General features: G+C 39.2%; 1 protein-coding gene across 2 annotated transcripts in view; it reads right to left on the reverse strand.

The window, feature by feature from the left end:
* The window catches only part of LOC126260044 (uncharacterized), a 350,981-nt gene that overhangs the window by 23,441 nt on the left and 307,647 nt on the right, over window positions 1–19,893 (reverse strand). The window lies entirely within an intron of this gene.

Raw genomic sequence — 19,893 nt, forward strand, 5'->3', positions numbered from 1 at the left:
TTTCAGCTTCTTTTCAGTGGAGCAGTATGGCAGTGTATCGGGCATGAATAAAGATCGAAGTTGTGCAAAGTATAATGAACGGGAAGTTGAGAGCTATGTCTGCATGCCCCTTTCTCTATGAAAAAGTGAGAGGAAGCCAGTGAAAATGACCATGAAGTGTGCAATACCTCCAGGCATTCTTGAATGACATCATCAAGTATTGTTAATGTTGAATCTCGTATGTTTCTTAAATACAAGTTTCCAGTTGTTAATGAAGGCCCAAGGAGAGCACTTCTGTGCCATTTTAACATTGTGTGTTAATAAATGACTCAAATGAAGTCTGAAGTCTTGTAGAATATTATCTAAAGAGGAAATATTTATTATATACATAAAATGAAATGTTGATGTCAAGAACCAACATTTAACAGATTGTGAAGGGTTGACATATAAACGGAACGAGGAATTGATTATGTTGCGTCTATTGATAGTCCACCAAGCATGTACAATGACAGCTCTATGATCTTTGGATGGCAGTCTGTGCTACGCTGTTGTGGCATATGCTTCTGCGCTTGTGTACACAGTTTATTCAGACAATAAAGTTCATGTTGTTTTTAATTGTTGAGTTACTTCTCTTACCTCTAACGAGTATAAGGATAAATACCTACATTGGTGACTCCAAAAATTTGCAATGACTGCATACAAGGTAATTTTCACACTGATATGTTGCTACCCTGTGACAACGTGATCTCTGAATACCTGACGTGTGCTCAAATTCGCATGCACACCAACATCTGTTCTGGACAGTACAATGCTCCTCAACCAACTCTTCGACTGTCTATACACACAATTGTGCAAATGAGGTGCTCCACTACTGTGGTTCAATGTAGGACGCTAGTCCTGAATTACTGAAAGAAATAAACGATCTACTGTGGGACCTCATCGCAGTACCCGCCTTGCAGAAATAACACGCAAAGGATGAACTGCAATACTCTGGCTGTACGGATTCACATTTGTTCGCCCCGGACACTGCATCTTCTGCAGCACCTGCAAAATTTGTTTGCTTCATCCTTGGTGCCACAGGTTGCTCAGATTTTAAACGCAAACATGGAAAATACCCAGTTTCATCTGGACAGCCTCAAACCTGGCCTGCAATTGTGAACATGTACTTCTAACTAGTGGTGTTACAACTGTACAATTACGTCAAGAACATTGCACTAAATACAGAAAACATATTACCACTGTTGACGAAATGCTCGTGGCCATGCACCACAGCATCAACTTCGGCGTCCTTCCTTCTTTGCAGTGGCTGAGCCCAACTGACTTCACCTGACAACTTCACCCGATCACATCCAACTCTGACTTCACTGTGCTTGACTGGAGCAACAACTTTCATAAACCAAGAAACCCACCCCGTGCCTGCACATCTGTGATGTGCCAAGCCCTGTGCAAAACACCACTGTTCTTTCACCTGCGCGGAACATTGTCAACACTGCCACACCCACGCAATTGCCACACACAGTTGACTTGCCACGCCCACGCAGTTGCCACACACAGTTGACTTGCCAAGCCCACGCAGTTGCCACACACAGTTGACTACGCCACACCCCTGCAGAATCTCTATCAGCATCAAGCAAAACGCATCACTATTGCTGCTTATCACAGAGAACTTAACATGGCCAAAACAAACGACTGCGCACTGAATGACGACAGCCAACGTGCTGATGTATCCAAGTGGGAGCAGTTTGCCAACACTATGTGTGACTGTCACCCAACTTGTGACTACCCAATAGTACTTGCAACAAGTTCATCCATTTAGAAGACTACCCTAGTCGTCTCTTGTTCTGCATGGCAGTGAATCACTTCACTGACAACTACTGTACCAGATTTTACATCTCTGATTGTGAACGTGAATGTGATCTTCTCATCGACCAAGACTATGAGGAGTGTTCCATAGGACTTCCACATTTTTCTTGTCCCAATTCTGATGTACCACCTTCTGGCAGACATCAGTTGACTCCCACCTGATATCCAATCATTCCTACTCTTCCTCTGCAACTGTCACCAATAACTTTGGCACTTTTTCCCTTCACGAGTTCAGCACAACAAGAGTGGACTCCACGACTGCATCTCTGACTTCAAACATGATCCGCAACAGATCACTGGCCAGTTTTTCCACTTCCTCTTGGCCTCTACTCCAACATGGGCACGTATAACACAGGCCACACCGATCACAGTTCACACTGGCTAATAAATTAGTGGCTCATGTCAGTCGCACTGTCCTCTCAACATATGCCGTCATTTTGATCAGATCACAGAAAAGTGTGTGTATGTGTGTGTGTGTGTGTGTGTGTGTGTGTGTGTGGTGGGACGGAGGGGGGGGGGGTATTGTTTGAGCATGTCTATGTGGGCTCAAGGCCCAGGTGCAGTCCTTTCTAGAGCAATTGGAAGAGAGAGACTCTGCCCACAATCCCACCCCAATACAAACTCAGAGCTAAACAGGTTATCAAATTTGTAGTACCATACACTTCCCCTCATAAATCATACAGGACAAGGTGCATACTCAAATGAGTATATCAGCCATCTTCTGTCTGACATCATGGCCAAACTAAGTGCACCTTCTCCTTGTACGATTAAAGTGGCTCTGCCTACTGTGACTGATGCATAGCCCACACAGTATAATATGTTTTCTGGCAGGCTCCAAACAAAGTACTCTAGGTAATAGTATTTCCTATTCCTGTTCATATTGGTGTGCATTGATGGTGGCTTGAGCCTCCCATTGGGAAGTGTGTACCACCAGTGGCTCACACTGGAGTTGCCTATCAGGCAGTGTGTACCACCGGTGGTTCACAAATGAATGTTTTGTCAGACAGCGGGGGGGGGGGATATTAATAATAATAATAATAATAATAATAGAAAAAATTGCCACATAATTTAAAATTTAATTAATGAAAATTTGATGTGTATTTGATTGTACAAACATAATACTTGAATATTATAAACTTACTTTATTGTTTATGTGGAATGTTTGAAGGCATTTCAAATAGAGTGCTGGCTGCCTTCACAATGCTTGCAGTAAGTCATTATCCTTTTAGCTTTCTTCGTGGTATAATATCTACCTTTTTTCTATATAACTGTTGTAACATTCCTTACATCTTTTTCTTGACTTTCTGGCAGGCTCTTTATATGATTCAAGAAAATGTGAATTGGTTTTTGAAGGTATTTGCTTTTAATTATCCATTTGTTCAAAATGATGAACATTGGTCAAAAGGAGATCAGTGATTTGTTCTCTAAATTGGGAGATATTAATAAGTTTATTATCCCATCTTTGATTTATATACCACGTATTTATTAGGAAGGTGCTGCAAATTAATTGTATAATAATTTTACTATGCCATGTAATGGTTTTCTGTGAACAACTAAGGTAAGATGCCAAATGGTTGGATAACTTTTTGTGTTACTATAAAAATCACAGCATCAGGCTTCAGTTTCTCTTTTTTCCTTTGAACAATTTTACATCTGTGCTTCTCACAAGTAATCAGTATACACACTGGTCTTCTGTCAGCCCATTTAAAAAAATTAATGTCACTACAATTTTCAAACATCATAATGTCACCTCATTTTTGTTTTTGATTTTGCCTGTTGCAGCAGAAACTCCTTTTTTATTCTGGCACTACTGCAGTTAAATGTGTTTATTTTCAAAAGATCATCAGTCAAAAGAACACTCAACGCTATCAATAAATAATGTACACCCATCAAATAATAACCCATTTACTAATCTAATTACTGTGATAATCCTATGTTACCACATATACACCACCAGTGTCACACTGGCCTTAAACATAACAAGACACAGTTCTTGTCATGATTCAGCTTACCTGTGCTGGCACCTGACAGCATATCTTCAGGTGCCAGGTGATCAAACAGCAATGACAACATCGTAGCAACTTTTCATAATCCTGGAGTGGAGGGCTTTGCTCCTAATTCTGTTATGGTTCATTAATGTACTCACTGGACTTCACTCTTGGGATACTTGTTACTTGTTTGGACTCATCCTAGTTATGTAGACAGACTTTATATGGAACTTATAATCCATGTTCTCATTAAAATGATTTGGTTATTATAAGTGTACTTCTATCTCGTATCAACTACCTTGATGATGATGTCATCGCAGGTCCTACAATCAAGGACAATCTTTGCAACCTGCAGCTTTTGTGACAGATCTTGTGGGATGCAGGTCTCTAGTGCAATTTGGATAAGTCGTATTTCTTCCAATACCTTACTGAATATTTCAAGCATGTTCTTTCCCGTCGGGGGATACGGCCGACAAACAGTCATGTTGCAGCTACTGAAGCCCACGTCCTAATAATGTGAGGGAGCTCCAGTTATTTTTAAGTAAAGTCACCTATTACTACAAGTTCATGATGCAGGCAGATACAGTAGCATCGCCTCTCAATCAAATACTCAAGAATGGAACATCATTTGCTAGGATGACCACCAGGGAACAAGTGTTCTGGAAACTGAAAAGTGGTCTGCGTTCTGCTCCATGCCTAGCCATACATCAGCCAGGTCGCCAGTTTCTCGTCTTGATCAATGCATCGCAGGACAGCATGGGGGTCATGCTGTCTCAGTGTAATATGGTGGTTTGGAATGGCCAACTGCATTTGCCTTGAAGACGCTCAATTTGGCATAGAAAATTTACTCGCAAATCAAGGAGGAGGCCTCACAGTTATTTCTGTAATCAAGAAGTTTCATGTGTTTCTTTACTGTATCAAGTTTCACCTGGTTATGGACCATAAACATTAAGTTTTCCACTTTAGCTCTGCTGCACCTCTGGCAGACAAGACGGCACACACATTTCAATGGTGGGCTCTGTTTCTCAGCTGTTATCACTATGAGATCTACTTTTTCCCAATGGCCCAGCACTCGAATGCTGATGTCCTCTGTCACTTCCCAATGCCCCCCCCCCTCCCCCAAAGCTTCAACCAGCAAAAGGTGCTTTGTTTCTATCTATCAAAGACTAATCTCAATGGATGGTGAATGGGTTCTCTATTACTGGCTCACATGGTCAGTTCAGATCCTGTATTTCACCAAGTGTGGCAGTACATTCAGCATGGGTGGCTGGAATGACATTTGGCTCATGCTTCAGATTCCATTTGTAATTATTTTGTGCTGTACCACAGACTGACTCTCACTGATAGTGTTACTTTGTTACCCATAGAACACATTGTGTTGTGCGTGGTTATTCCCACATCCCTCAGGCAGGACATCCTTCACCTCTTGACACCATGCTCATTGTCACATGTCGCAAACAAAGATGTCAGCCTGATGACATGCATATTGGCCAGGAATCAAGGCTGACACTGTAAATTTAATTGCTGCTTGTTCCAAGTGTATAGGTCACAAGGCTGCCCCACAGCAGTGTTACTCTCCCCCACAGCCAAGGGAGCATGTCCACTTCAATTTTGCAGGTCGCTTTTTGTACGCTTACTGGTTCGCAGTCATAGATGCCTTTTCTCTATAACGTAAACAGCTGCTTGACAACGGCGAAATCGACTGTGTGGGGCCTCACCAGTATCTTCTCAGATGAAGGGCGCCTCCGCACCCTGGTAACAGACAATAACTCAGTTTATCTCACAGACTTTTTAAGATTTTTGTAGACAACGTAATATTCACCACACCAGGTCACCCCTGTTCTGCTATCATTTTAGTGGGGAGGCGGAACATCTTGTCCTGACTTTCAAGATGCAGATGAAGAAGTAGACAGGGAAACCCCTGGCTGAAGATGCACTCATCCATTTTCTCATTTCTTATGCTGTGGTGTGAGAAGAGTCTTGTTGGACTGGTACACGGGCACCATCTACGTGCAGTTCTAAATCTCCTGCACCTGCCCTGCACCGCTCCTCGAGCACATCAGTAACTGCACTACATGCTGGGGATCCCCATCTGAGCACATGCTTTTGGTTACCTTGAGTGCTGCAGCCTGGTAGTCACACACAGCTGGGGGGTTGGAGAATTTTCATGCTGCAGATGGAGAATACGCTGGTGGCCTGCCGTCAAAACAAACGTCATCCATGGGTGTGAGATTTCCCTCCACTGCCACTGCACACAGCTCTCGGGCCCTCCTCCCTCCTGGCACCCAGGTCCTCTCATTCTCTGACATGCTTGGAACCCCCTTCTCTGTTTTTGTATGCATTTTCTATGCTGAGAGCACTCTTGCCTGCTTCACCCTCCTCCTATGTCTTTTCTAATCTGTGCGCAAGCTTTAGGGGTTGAGAGCGGATGAGCTTCAACTGGTGGCACTGGATGGTCAGCCAGCTTCCGCCCCATTCCCGAGGCCCTGGATGTCCAATGAATCTCACTCTAGTGTTGGCACCCCCTACAACTGGCTTCTAACCTGCAGGAATACCCCTGTGACAGGGTTGTCACCACCAGGGTTACTTCTGGCCCTAGTCTCTGATGCTAGCCAAGAGGAGACTTTCTCCGCAGGCACCCATAGGCAGAGCTCCAGAAGATACAGAAGCCACTTTTCTGGTTACAGCACCATTCCAAGCTGCAGGAGAGGGACACCAGAGATGCACCATGTCACAGTCACCCCGTTAAGAGGAGACGGCTGTGGTAATCCTATGTTACCACATCTACTGCTTCAGTGCCACGCTGACTCAACTTGTTACGATTCAACTCAACCTGTGCAAGTGGCTAGTTGCATAGGTCCAGCTGCCAGTGGTGGCACCATTGAACAGTGCCATCTCACGAATTGGACTAGCAACCTAACTTTTATAATCCCAGAGTGGAGGGCTCTCTTCCTCATTCTATTATGGTTCATTCATGTGCTCACAGAACTCCTCTCTTGGAATGCTTGTTACGTGTTTGGACATGGCCTACACGGACTCTGTAAGGAACTTAAGATCAATGTTCTCATTAAGTGCTATGGTTATTCTACACATACTTATTTGTGTGTGTTACTACAATTACGACATACAAAAATTTCAACATTGATAAAAAATGATCACACTTCATGGCATTTTTTCTGTGCATGTTCATATACATGCCCTTTTTAGAACAACATAGCCTAGTTTTCAGTACTTGCCAACACCCATGATAAGCAATAAGTTAATAAAAATATTCATTTTGCCTCTCATAATGCACTGCCAGGCCTGCTGATTCGAGTGCATCACATGTTTTTACACTAAGTCAATGGTTGTTTCCACAAAAGCCATCACGAAGGTGAACGGCAGCTCGAAACATGCAGCATGCCAAGGGTGCTGGCTGGTGGGAGCAGTTTTATGCTATGGGAGACATTCTCCTGTGCTTGTGTGGGGCCTGTGGTGGTAATCAAAGGCACACTAACAGCTGCGAACCATCTGCATCCCTTCAAGCTTGATGTTTTCCCTGATGGCAATGTTATCTTTCAGCAGTATAACTGACTGTGTCTCAGAACCAGAAGCATGCTATAGTGGTTTTAGGAGCATTACAGTGAACTCATGCTGATGTCTTAGTGACTAAATTCGCCCAATGTACATCCTATGGAATCCATCTGAGCGGCTAGTGGGTGCCATCACTGCATACGCAAATCAGTGGCCCCATATTTATGCAAATTACATGACCTGTACATAGACATCTAACGTCACATACATCCACAAACCTACCTACACACTGTCAGATCCCTGATACGCAGAATCAGTGATGTATTTTGTCCCAAAGTCTGACAAACAAGCTATTAAGCTGGTGGTCATAATGTTTTAGCTCATCATGTATTTCCATATCCATTTAATCTACTATTTATACAGACAAAAATTAAAAAAAGGACAAATGGCTACCATATTTCGGCTTACATGTAATGTAAAAAAGTGTGGTTAGGATGAGCAAAGTGCACAACTTTTGTATAGCTTCCATCACAAAGTTGTAACAGTAAATAGATTACGGAAGAGGAGCCTGGCAGAGAACGATGAAAGTTACTTTATGGACGGAATATAATTCAACAAATAGCTGCAAACACACTAAATACACTTGGAGTTATTAAAACTGTTATTTGTAATTCTATCGAAGTTGCAGTGAGAAATATCATTTATTTGTGGTGACTAGTTTTGGACATGATAGCCATTATCAAACCATCATCTCCATTGTAAGTGCAGAAATATAATACAAAGTGCTTCTGGCCAAACAGCACCAGAAGAATAGGAATTGAGGTACATTTTTCAAAACTCGATAAATGCAAAAAAGTAAATTTTTGAGGAAAAACATTTTTTTAAATATCACACTGAAATACTAATTACATAAATGAGGTAATTTAACATTTACATACTTTTGTAGGAACAGTTACAACTGTGTGTATATTCTTCTAAAATTATCATTGTTTATTTCAAAATAGAGGGGCAAAGTCTCCAAGTTTTTTCCAAAGTCGATAAATGCAAAAATGGGAGTTAAAAGTTTTCTTAATCTACACAAACAAATTAGTTTTTTCCAATTTTTATCTTTAATATTAATTACAGAGGAAGCTACTTTATTGTTCATTTTGCTCAAAAATAAAATAATATACTAAAATATAACACTTTAGTATCGCACTTTTCCACAAATGTTTGATAATTAGAAGTGCAAAAAAGGCAACAAATGCTATTTAAATGCAACACAAACTATCGGCTGCAACAAAACTAAACTGGTAACCTATTGGTCACTTTTAGCATTATCCTCCTGGTACATTCAAATGCCTTGTAAGTTTTAAGACATACTTTTCCTTTTCTTTGTTGACCTTTCTTTTCCGAGGTAGCAGCAGTCCTCACTTCCTGGCTACAGTTTCTGGATTTCTGTACCTCTAACTCTATAGAGTTCTATTGTAAGTGTCTCATATTGACAATAATACCATCTTCTTAGATTTTTCATAGGCCATCACATGTTGGGCAGTTATTTTGAAATGCAGTTTAGATGGTAGGGCTTTTAGTGCACTGGAATTGAGATTGCTTCCCAATCTTTATATAGCACCTTGATGATATAATGTTGTTCCAGCACTTTATAGTATTCAGTCAGTAAAAGAATATCTTACTTTTGCAAGTAGTCTTTGTCCAATCTACCAAACACACTGTCAGGATTATAGATGTGACAACAAATAGGGAACTAATGTACCAGCTAAGAAATTTTCTGCTTTTTCCCATGAAGGCCGTTAGTGTGCATATCATTATTGTATTTTTATTATGACTGGTACAGAGGTCAGAAAATAAATGAATTTAATTTGGACCATTTTCTGGCTGGGATGCTTCAATGTTTCTGAGAAAATCTAATAGAGCAGAGGCTACTAGGTTGCATCCTTTTGACCCTTCTGTTTCAATCCAAGCATAAAAATCAACCCTTTCCTCTGCCTGGGCTTGAGAATGAATCATAATGCACAAATTGTATAGCCAAACTCGTTTTGAACAGATTACATTGCCGAGGGCAAGCAACACTGATAACAGAACTTCTAGCTGTATATACATTGTATAAGGACATGGGAAGAATTGATAAAATAATAAAGAAGAACAAATATGCCAAGAATCTGAAACAAAAGGAAGAGTGCTAATAAAGGCTAAAGAAGAAAGTGTGTTCAGCTATGGTAACAAAGTGCACTGCTACGGAACTCTGCATGTGTGATAAAAGAAAAATATGTATCCCACAAGTACTGTGGCTGTTACAATAACAAAGAGGTCTTGGAGAGTTTGGCAAAGGAGTATGGTGACGGAATACCAGTCAATGGATATCACGTCTGCTGCCCGACTCAGCATGCAGCCTACAGCAACATGCACTTCAAGCTGCACCATACAGTTCCGGGTCGCCAGTCACACTACACCAGCAGCCCATGATAGCTGATCGACATGATATGTCTACAGCACATTGGCACACCAGCACACAGTTCAATAGAAACACGCAGTTCATCACCAGTAGAGCAGTTCTCATCTTGGAGTGAGCATCGGTTACTACAGTTTTGAAGTACATTTGTTTATTTTGATGGTGTGAATAGAGTAAAGAAATTAACTGTTGATATTACCTAAATGAAAAATGAAATGACATTGTGTAGGGAGTACTATAACACACCAGTAATTTTAAATTCAATAGACAGAATATACTTCTGTTGATGAGAAAAAAGGCTGCTGAGGGACAGGGAATCAATATGGAAATTTTACTTGTGAAGTTTGTGGAGATGCTTGCTAGTAGTAAGAAAACAGAAGAAAGTGATAAGAAAATGCAGAAAGGCATTAAGACTTGGGGGAGAACCTAACTTAGACGAGGGAGTATAACCAAGCTAGAAAAGAATAAAGAGAAATCAGAAGAAGATCTAAGAAACAGATTCAGGAAGCTCATGAGGTTCTGAAATGAGAACTCACGATGAGGTTAGGTAATAAATTAGATGAAAAACTGTCATCATTATGAGAGGAGATGTACACAGAAATTTTACAGTAATGTGATTTGGCGAGCCTTTAAATACATGACCATATTGAAGAATTGTACACTAATGTAAATCTTTTACATAATTTCACTGAGAACGAATGCCAATACATAAAGGATCAATTCTCAGAGGCACAAAACCATATAGAATTATTAAAACAGATAAGTGAAAATGGTCTGGAGGGAAAAGTGCAAGAATTACTAGATGAAACATTTTGAGAAAAGTATCATACTTTCTAGAGATGAGGCTACTCAACAAAACAGGGAATTAAAAAGATGATGGGATACATTAGCAAAAACAGGAAAGGAACTCACGACACTCGTAACTTACTGGAAGAACTGAAATTAGGAAGCAGTATGAATTTGTATAAACATTTTCTGAAATTTAAACCTGATGGTGATGTATGATTACATCCTACTTACCTCTTAAAGAGTATTTTCTAGGTCCTCACCACGGAAGTGGGAGGACTCTAAAAAGATAGATTATGCATTGAGTTAATTGTTGGGGATGCAGTGGAGAGGGGAAACAATCACTCGGAAGGGTTTACATCTTGGTACGATTTTCTCGAAAAATTTAAATGAAAATATTGGTCACAAGGATAGGCAAATGGAAAATGGACAAGGTGTATTTGTCGCAGTAAACAAGAAGTCACAGTAGATAGTTGGTTGGTTTAAGGGGGGGGGGGGGGGGCAAATTCTTGGTCATAAGTCGCCACAGACAAGGACTCTGCTGCAGACAAGAAGTCGCAGCAGACAAGAAACCGAGGCAGAAACTGAAACTGTATTTGAGACAGTTTGGGTAAGACTCATTATTAGTATCAGTATCAGTATCAGGGGAGGGCATAAAATGATAACTGGATCCTTCTATCATCCAACAGACTCACCTCCTGGTGTAACCAAAAAGGCAACAAATAGACTTGACCTCTTTGAGGATGTTCTCATTGAAGCTGGTATCATGGCGTAGCTGTGGCAACAATGATTACCATATTACAAAGGACAACTACAACAAGCAGAAAGAAATATATGTTCAGTAAACTAGATAGTACTGTCATATATCAATGAGGAACCTGAAATTTTCAGAACAGAGCAGGAGCACGTAGAGGAACTCTGTCTCAAGGTTAAAGAATAGTTGACTATGCACTGGATAGATATGTACTCAGTAGAACAGTTCATAATGGGAGGGACCCTCCATGACATACAGTCACTGTAAAGAAACAGAGATTACTGCATACTAAGTGTAAAACAAAGCGTAGGGCTGCAGACAGAGAGACGTGATTGGCTGTCAAGAAAGCAAGGTGTGATGCCTTCAGTTACTATTATAGCACAATATTGTCAAGTGATCTTTCACAGAATCCAAAGAAATTCTGGTTGTATATAAAGGCTGTTATTGGCACCAAAGTTAGTGTCCAGTCCATAGTGAATGAGACAGGAACTGAAATTGGGGGTAGCAAAGTAAAATCTGAAATGCTTAACCCTGTTTTCAAATGTTCCTTTACAAAGGAAAATTCAAGAACATTGCCCCAATTTAATCCTCGTACCACTGAAAAGATGAAACAAAATAAGTATGAGTGTCAGTGGTGTTGAATCATTCAAACTGAACAAAGCTCCAGGGTCCAATGGAATCCCTGCCAGGTTCCACACTGACTTTGTGGCTGAGTTAGCCCCTCTTCTAACTATAATCTATTGTAGACCTCTTGAACAAAAAACCATGCCCAGTCCTTGGAAAAAGAGCACAGGTCACTCCCATCTTGACACTGATTTGTTGTAGAATCTTAGGACATATTCTGAGTGCAAATATAATGAGGTATCTTGAACAGAATGACCTCAGTGCCAACCAGCAAGGATTTCAAAAATGTCAATCACGTGAAACCCAACTCAATCCACACTTTTCTCACAGGATATACTGAAAGCTTTCGATCAAGACAATCACATAGTTGCTGTTTTTCTTGATTTCTGAAAAGCATTTGTCTCATTACATCACCTACACTTATCGTCGAAAGTACAATAATAATAGGGTATCAAGTAAAATTTGTGATTGGACTGAGAACTTTTTGGTAGGGAGAATACAGCATGTTATCTTGGATGGAGAGTCATTGTCAGATGTAGAAGTAATTTCAGATGTGCCCCGGGGAAGTGTGTTGGGATCCTCGCTGTTCATGTTATATACATTAATGACCTTGCAGACAATATTAACAGTAAAATCAGGCTTTTTTGCAGATGATGCAGGTATCTATAATGAAGCATTTTCTGAAAGAAGCTGCATAAATATTCAGTCAGACCTTGATGAGATTTCAAAGCAGTGCAGAGATTGGCAACTTGCTTTAAATGTTCAGAAGGAAATTTTGCACTTCACAAAACAAAACATGTAATATCCTATGACTATAATATCAATGAGTCACTGTTGGAATCAGTCAACTCATTCAAACATCTGGATGTAACACTTTGTAGGGATATGAAATGGAATGATCACATAGGTTCAGTCGTGGGTAAAGCAGCTGGTAGACTTCGGATTATTGGCAGAATATTAGGGAAGTGCAATCAATCTATGAAGGAGATTGCTTACAGATCACTCGTGCGACCAGTTCAAGAATATTATTCAAGTGTGTGGGACCCATACCAAATAGGACTAACAGAGGATATTGGATGTATACAAAGAAGGGCAGCATGGATGGTCACAGTTTTGTTTAATCCATGGTAGATTGTCACATGGATATTAAAGAAACTGAATTGGAATACTCTTGAAGATGGATGTAAACTATCCCAAGAAAGCATGGTAACAACGTTTCAAGAACTAGATTTAAATGATTACTCTAGGAATATACTATAAGCCCTTACGTATCTCTCACATAGGGATTGTGAGAATAAGATTAGAATAATTACTGCACACACAGAGGCATTCAAGCAATCATTCTTCCTGCACTCCATTTGTGAATGGAACAGGAAGAAACCCTAATGACTTGAAATGACAATAGTTCATGGGATAGTTTTAAGAAGTATACAGCATGGCACCTTACACAATCTAAGTATTTAGACAACCCATTCAAGTAGTACACTTAGAAAAGGTACTAGTTAGAATTTATCTCACAATGCACATAAATAAATTTTGTAGAGAGACTGGTCGATGGAAAATGAATTACCCACTTTTTTAGAAGATTCAGATACCAGTGAGAGAGTAAACCAAAATTAAGAATAGACAAATCATGACAATAGTAGACCTAATTCAAAATTTCAGAAAAGAAAGACGCAAAATTTTGTCAAGCAATAAAGTACACGAGGGGCAAGAATAAACAACAGAATGATAGGCTGAAAAAATGCAAATACACAGATGCTTAGTAATAGTGAAAGGAGTGTTCATACTGTGATATAACAACAGGCACTGTCACAAGCCACATTAGTGGTGGAAAACTGACAGTGTGCTGGTCAAAGAGCCAGAATCTAGGATGTATCAAGGTAAGATCAGGCCTACACATAGAAAAATTAGTAGCATTTACCAAAAACCTACCGGAAAAGATATGATTACTGGAGAAGGAACATAAAGATCATGACGAAATGACTAAAACCATTGCTAAACGATTAGTGAATAGTTATGAAATCGAGATATATGTAGAGTCAGAATGTGAAATATGTATTGTTTGTGAATCTTTGTTTGAGGTACTGAAACAAAGAACAGGATATCATATACTTCTATGTTATTGATATTAAAGGGGCTAAAAAGAAACATATCAAACAAAAAGTAAGACTACGTCTAAGAATAAACAATTTTACTTTTATGCAGACATGTTTAGTTGCACATAATGTTAACATACAGCTGTAATTTGGGATCGACTGGCTCATTAAGTATAATGTAAACTTAGAAACTGATATGTAACTATAATAACCAGGGGTATAGGACACCGTTTAAAAATTAAAACATAGTAGACATGAGAGATTATGAAATATGCTTAATTGCTACAAGACAGACAATAATTTTGGGGGATCCAATCAGTCTTAAAGGTGTGCTACAGGTACAGATTGGGATTAGAATTACAAGTCTGAGTCACAAAAGAAAAATCTGTACAAGATGATATTAAACTGTGAGAAGGTATCTTCAAATAAACCAGGTGTTCTTCGAGATTATGTTTGCAGTTTTCATTGTGTTTTCTTTTTTTTTCCTTCTTTTTTAAAAAACCTCCTTATCTGGTACCTTTAAGTGTATACCCCACTGTACAAGAGGAGGTCGACAAAATGATTAATGATGTTACTATAGAATGTCGTTTGAGTGTATGCAACTATCCAGCATATGCATGCGCAAGGCCACCGGTAGGGTACATTTAATGCTTGATGCTCGCACATTACATAACCATATAGAAACTGTGTGAGATAGATTTATTAGTAGACCACGGATTTTTAGGCCGTATAAAAGTGTGTTTTAGGCACCTAAAATAGGCTCCTTCAGTAGTTCATTTAGGCTATATAAAACCTAAAATAGGCTCTAATAAAAATGGCACGGAGAAAATAAAAATAAATTAAAATACACAGTGTTGACAGTATGAACATCTTATTAGTCATTAAAACAAGGAGAATGAATATTTACACAGAGCACAGCAATCTACAACATTAATGTTGAACATAACTCCAAATATTTTTGAGTTCCTGCAAGATAAAGATCTCTGTAAAAAAGATGTGGCAATGGTTTAATTAATACATTCGTAGTTTCACATATTCTGACCATAGTTGGCTTCACAATAAATAACCAAAATCTTTTCTAGGTTTTCTAGTGAAAAACTGTGGCACTTGTCAGTCAGGATCAATTTATACGCTGAAAAAGAACGTTCTACATCAACAGATGTGACAGGGGCGTACTTCATTTTCGGCACGTTGGATAGGAATGCTGCAGTCAGGAGTGCTGGATTTTCCACTAAGTATGTTGGCAGCTGCACACAACTCCTTCAGGCCAGTGTTCTTCTGCAAAACCGTTTGCATTTTTGCCCGTACTTTTTCCCCTACTTCACCTGGCGCTTCATTAATTTTCATTTTGACTTCTTCAAGCAAAGAAATATTGTCGTAGTGTGAAATTATTCTTGCCATAAATGTGTAGTGGGCTCTAATGTAAGATAAGTCCCGTTTTAAAGAAGAATCTTTGAGTAACTCCACTGCTGCAGTTACGGATGCAGCATCCTCCGGTATATTTTCAACCACCTTCTGGACAGCTGAGAGATGCGTACTATAGTATTCTGCTGCTATCAGCCATGTGTCCCAGTGGGTGACAACAGGCTCTGCCGGAAATGGGACATCTGGAAGCTGTTCTTTGAATGCCTGTATTCTTGATGGTGCCTTAACAAAAATTTTCTTCACCATAGATATTATTTTATTTACTTTAGGAAATTGTAGCCTTACTTGCTCTGCTATGCGGTTGATCCCATGCACTACACAAGTTACGTGCAGCATCAATGGGTAGAATACCTTTAATAGTTGAAACGCTGCTATCATATATGCAGCAGCATCAGTGACGACCAGAAGCACCTTATTCTCATCCACTCTCTGTTTGGGTATAGCACCTTAAGCCCATTGTTCACAAACTGTGCTATTGTTTGTTGGTTAGTTTTTGCAAGCTTTTTCGAGTAAATCAAATGAGCCCTGGATGGAGCATCTGGATCTAGCTTGCCAATAAACAGGTTTGCAATGTAACGGCCAAGACTGTCAGTAGTTTCATCCACAGAAATCCATATACAAGATTCTCCAACATCTTCTCGGATTCTGTGCAATGCAGCATTGTAAGCAGAATCCACATAATTCTTATGTAAAGTTGACTCTGCAGGAATGGACTGATGGCAGTACTTCTCAAGAAAACCTCTGAAAATAGGGTTTTCTAGTTTCCGAAAGGGGATGTTTGTTGCCACAAGTGCATGACACAAATCACTGCAGAACTTGTTTTTTTTCGCAGGATTCACCAGATTTATTGGTTAAAAGAGTTTGCTTCAATTTTGACTTTTGCTCAACATTAGCTTTATGTGCGATTCCATCTGCATGCCGAGTTAAGTGAGATTTCTTAACACTGGAAACCTAATACAAGAGAAAAGGGAAATGCAGTTTAGAATTGCATATAACGAGTATTTCATATTATTAAAGGATAGCGATAAAAAAGAATCCTAAGTGACAGGACAATAAGAAGTCTAAGAAAAACATCAACTAACCTCCTTGTTGCATGCTTGGCAGAAAATAATTTTCCCATCTGTTGTATAATGCGGAAAATCTTGCAGCCACTGCCTTATATGAGTAGACTTAGAACTAGCTGTTTTCGGCATGGCGTAGTATTCTCACACAGAAATTAGAATTTATTTTGCACTTAGAACGTCAGTAACACTTAACATGTCGGTGGCTACAAAAACTACTGATTTGTTTTCGCTGGGAAAAAGTGAACGATGACCTTTTTTTTTTCCTTTTACTGCGGCGCATGGGAGCGGTAGGGGAAATACCGTACTCGTTGCTGGACATATGGCACCTGACAGATGGCCGCCCCTTCTGAACAAGCGAATGGAATCTACCGGTGCTTCAGATGAAAACATCTCACTACTGGCAAATAATGTTTAGAACCGGAAAATTCACGTATAATACCTTTCACGAAACAGAGTAGTTTGATAGGACTGCCTGTAGACAGCAGCAAGAAAATGCTCGAAGGGCAGTAATTTAGCTACAGAGGGCGTCTACAATTAACATTGTGATTTTTTAATCCGTGCTCACTTTAAGGCCTACGAAACCGTTTCTTTGAGAAAATACACAGCTGGCCAGATTCCTACGAACGAATTATTTTCAAATATAGCATTTAGTACTCCCACATTCGATTCTAATGTGTAACTCAAATCTTGGACCGGTTCCCATTCGCTCACCGAAATTAAACACTGTCGCGCTCGGCGCGTACTTGGATGGATGACCATTCAACCGTGCCGAGTGCTGTTGGTAGTAAGGCAAGCAAAGGAATAGTAAACAGTCTCTAACGACCTTCGCCTTCGTCGAGACATAAAGACCTAAGTTTACTTCCTTTTTCTAATATTTGAAAACACAAGAACTCTATGTCAGATTAACGAAATAGGTACTTTTTTGGATTTTGATGCTGAAATAGGCAAAATTAGGCGTCAACGTCAAAAAACGCAATTTTAGGTCCTATAGAACTAACGGTATTCAGTTTAGTTAGTCATGAAACGCATAAGTACCAACTTATATGCAAATTGGAGCTTAGGAAAAAGAAATAGGTTTTAACCTAAAGATTATTGGTCTATCTTTTACATATGAATAATAAAACACCTATAAAGAGTATTTTGTATTAACAGGGATAGCGATATAAAAAAATAAGAAAAGACCGATGTGTTAGGCAAATACGAAGCATGAGCGTATATCAACTAGCCACCTTGCTGCACAGTGGACAGAAAATATTTGTTTCCATTTGTCGTATAGTGTGGAAAAACATGGAGCCCCTGTCTTATATGATGAAATAGGCACTTTTAGAATATTAAAGCCAAAATAGGCAAAAATAGGCACTAACGTCGAAATAGGCTTTTTTAGGTCCTATAGAATTAATGCTATTAAGTGTAAATAGTCATGAAACGCATAAGTACAAAATTTTATGCAAATAGGAACTCAGGAACAAAATAGGTTTTTACCTAAAATCCGTGGTCTACTTATAGGTATAGATGAAATCTTAGCTAAGTTTCAGCATGCTAAATACTTTAGCTCAATGGATCTGACTACCAGATACTGGCAGGTGAAACAGGATGAGCATCTAAGAAATTCACAGCTTTTTTTTATACGAAAATAAGTCATACCAGTTTAAAGTGTTGCCATTTGGATCGAACATCTCAGTTTCTGTATTTATTTGAGCTTAAGATGCTGTCTTAGGAAAGGATATGCTACAAGAATTAATCATTTATGCGGATGATGTACTTTTGGTAACCAAACTGTGGAAAGAACATTGTGATTTAATAACAAAAATGTTGGAAAGGTTTAAATGAAAGGTATTATAACCAAGCTTACAAAGTCATACACTGGTAGAAAAAGACTTAAAACTTTCATGACATCCAGTAGGAATAAACCAGTTCCAGAACGAATTAGAGCACTTAAAGACTGTCCCAACTCTAAGAATACAAATCAATTGAAGCCATTTTTAGGGTTAGTGGGGTTCTACCATTGCTACATTTCTGGTCTATTAAAATTTTTGAAACTAAAATCAAAATAGATTTGGGGAGAGGAAGAATCGGAACCTTTAACAACATTAACATTAACATTAAGTTACGATTGGTGAACATCCATGTATGTATAAACCATTTAAATTAAGTACTGATGCTTCAGAGTATGGGATAGTTTGTGAAGTATTTCAGGGTGAATGGGAGATCATAACACATTAGTGTTTGCCAGTAGAGCTTTAAGCAACACAAATTAAGCTATGCAGCCACAGAAAAAGAAGTATTAGCTATAGTGCGAAGTATACTGAAGTTTAAAACTTTGATCCATGGATCTAACATAATTGTATACGCAGATTACCAGGCACTAACATTCCTCATGGAAAGCTATTTCTTAAACAGTAGATAGAGTTGTTGGATACTATTCTTGCAGGAGTGTCACGCTGAGATTCATTAATAAAAGGTTAACATAATGTGGTTCCTGATGACTATCATGTCTTGCATTAGGAATGAATGATGTGGTACAAACATAAAATCCTAGAGCTACTTTTAAAATAAATTTCTTAGCACTGAGCTACACTAATAACGAAGTGTGGAACCTCATCTTATTCACAAGACATAATAGATGGCCCATACTTTACAGGTAAATGGTTAATGCTCAAACAGGGATTAGCCTTGGATGATATGACGTCTGAATGGACAACTCACAAAGATGCACTACTCAGAAGAGTGAAGGAAATAAACCTCATGTGTATACTTGTGTATACCTTGCAAAATAGTATTAGATCTTATTATTCGCAATGGTTATGGACTTTCTGGGGTGAGGAAGCGTACAAAGCATATGGCGAAATTCTACTACTTTATGAACTTAAGTAAGAAAGTCTTAACAGTAATCAAAACTTGTGAAGTATGCCACAGAATGAAGGATAACAATCAAGCCACCCTGTAATACCCAAGGGATTACATGACCTGACTGCAGCCGATTCCTTTGGTCAACTGCCAACAAACAGAGGAGATGTGACATACACATTTGTATTGACTGAATGTTGGTTGAAATACGTAAAACTTTATCCCGTTAAATATGGAAACAGTAATACAATATCTAAGGAAACACTTCACAGGTATCGGGAAACCTCACAGATTACGGACATATAATTGGTTGCAGTTTATCAGTATCGCTGTCTTGAAGTACCACCCTCGAAGAAACCCCTGCGAAATAGTAATGAAGAAAATTTTATCTCCTATTGTTTTATAAAACATACATCTCGGGCTCAACTGATCCTAGATTTACTGGTAGCGATAAACGAACTGTTATGGATGGGTGGATGATTTGAGGGAGGAGACCAAACAG

This window comes from Schistocerca nitens, chromosome 5 (genome assembly GCF_023898315.1).
Source record: "Schistocerca nitens isolate TAMUIC-IGC-003100 chromosome 5, iqSchNite1.1, whole genome shotgun sequence".
In the NCBI taxonomy this organism is placed as follows: Eukaryota; Metazoa; Arthropoda; class Insecta; order Orthoptera; family Acrididae; genus Schistocerca; species Schistocerca nitens.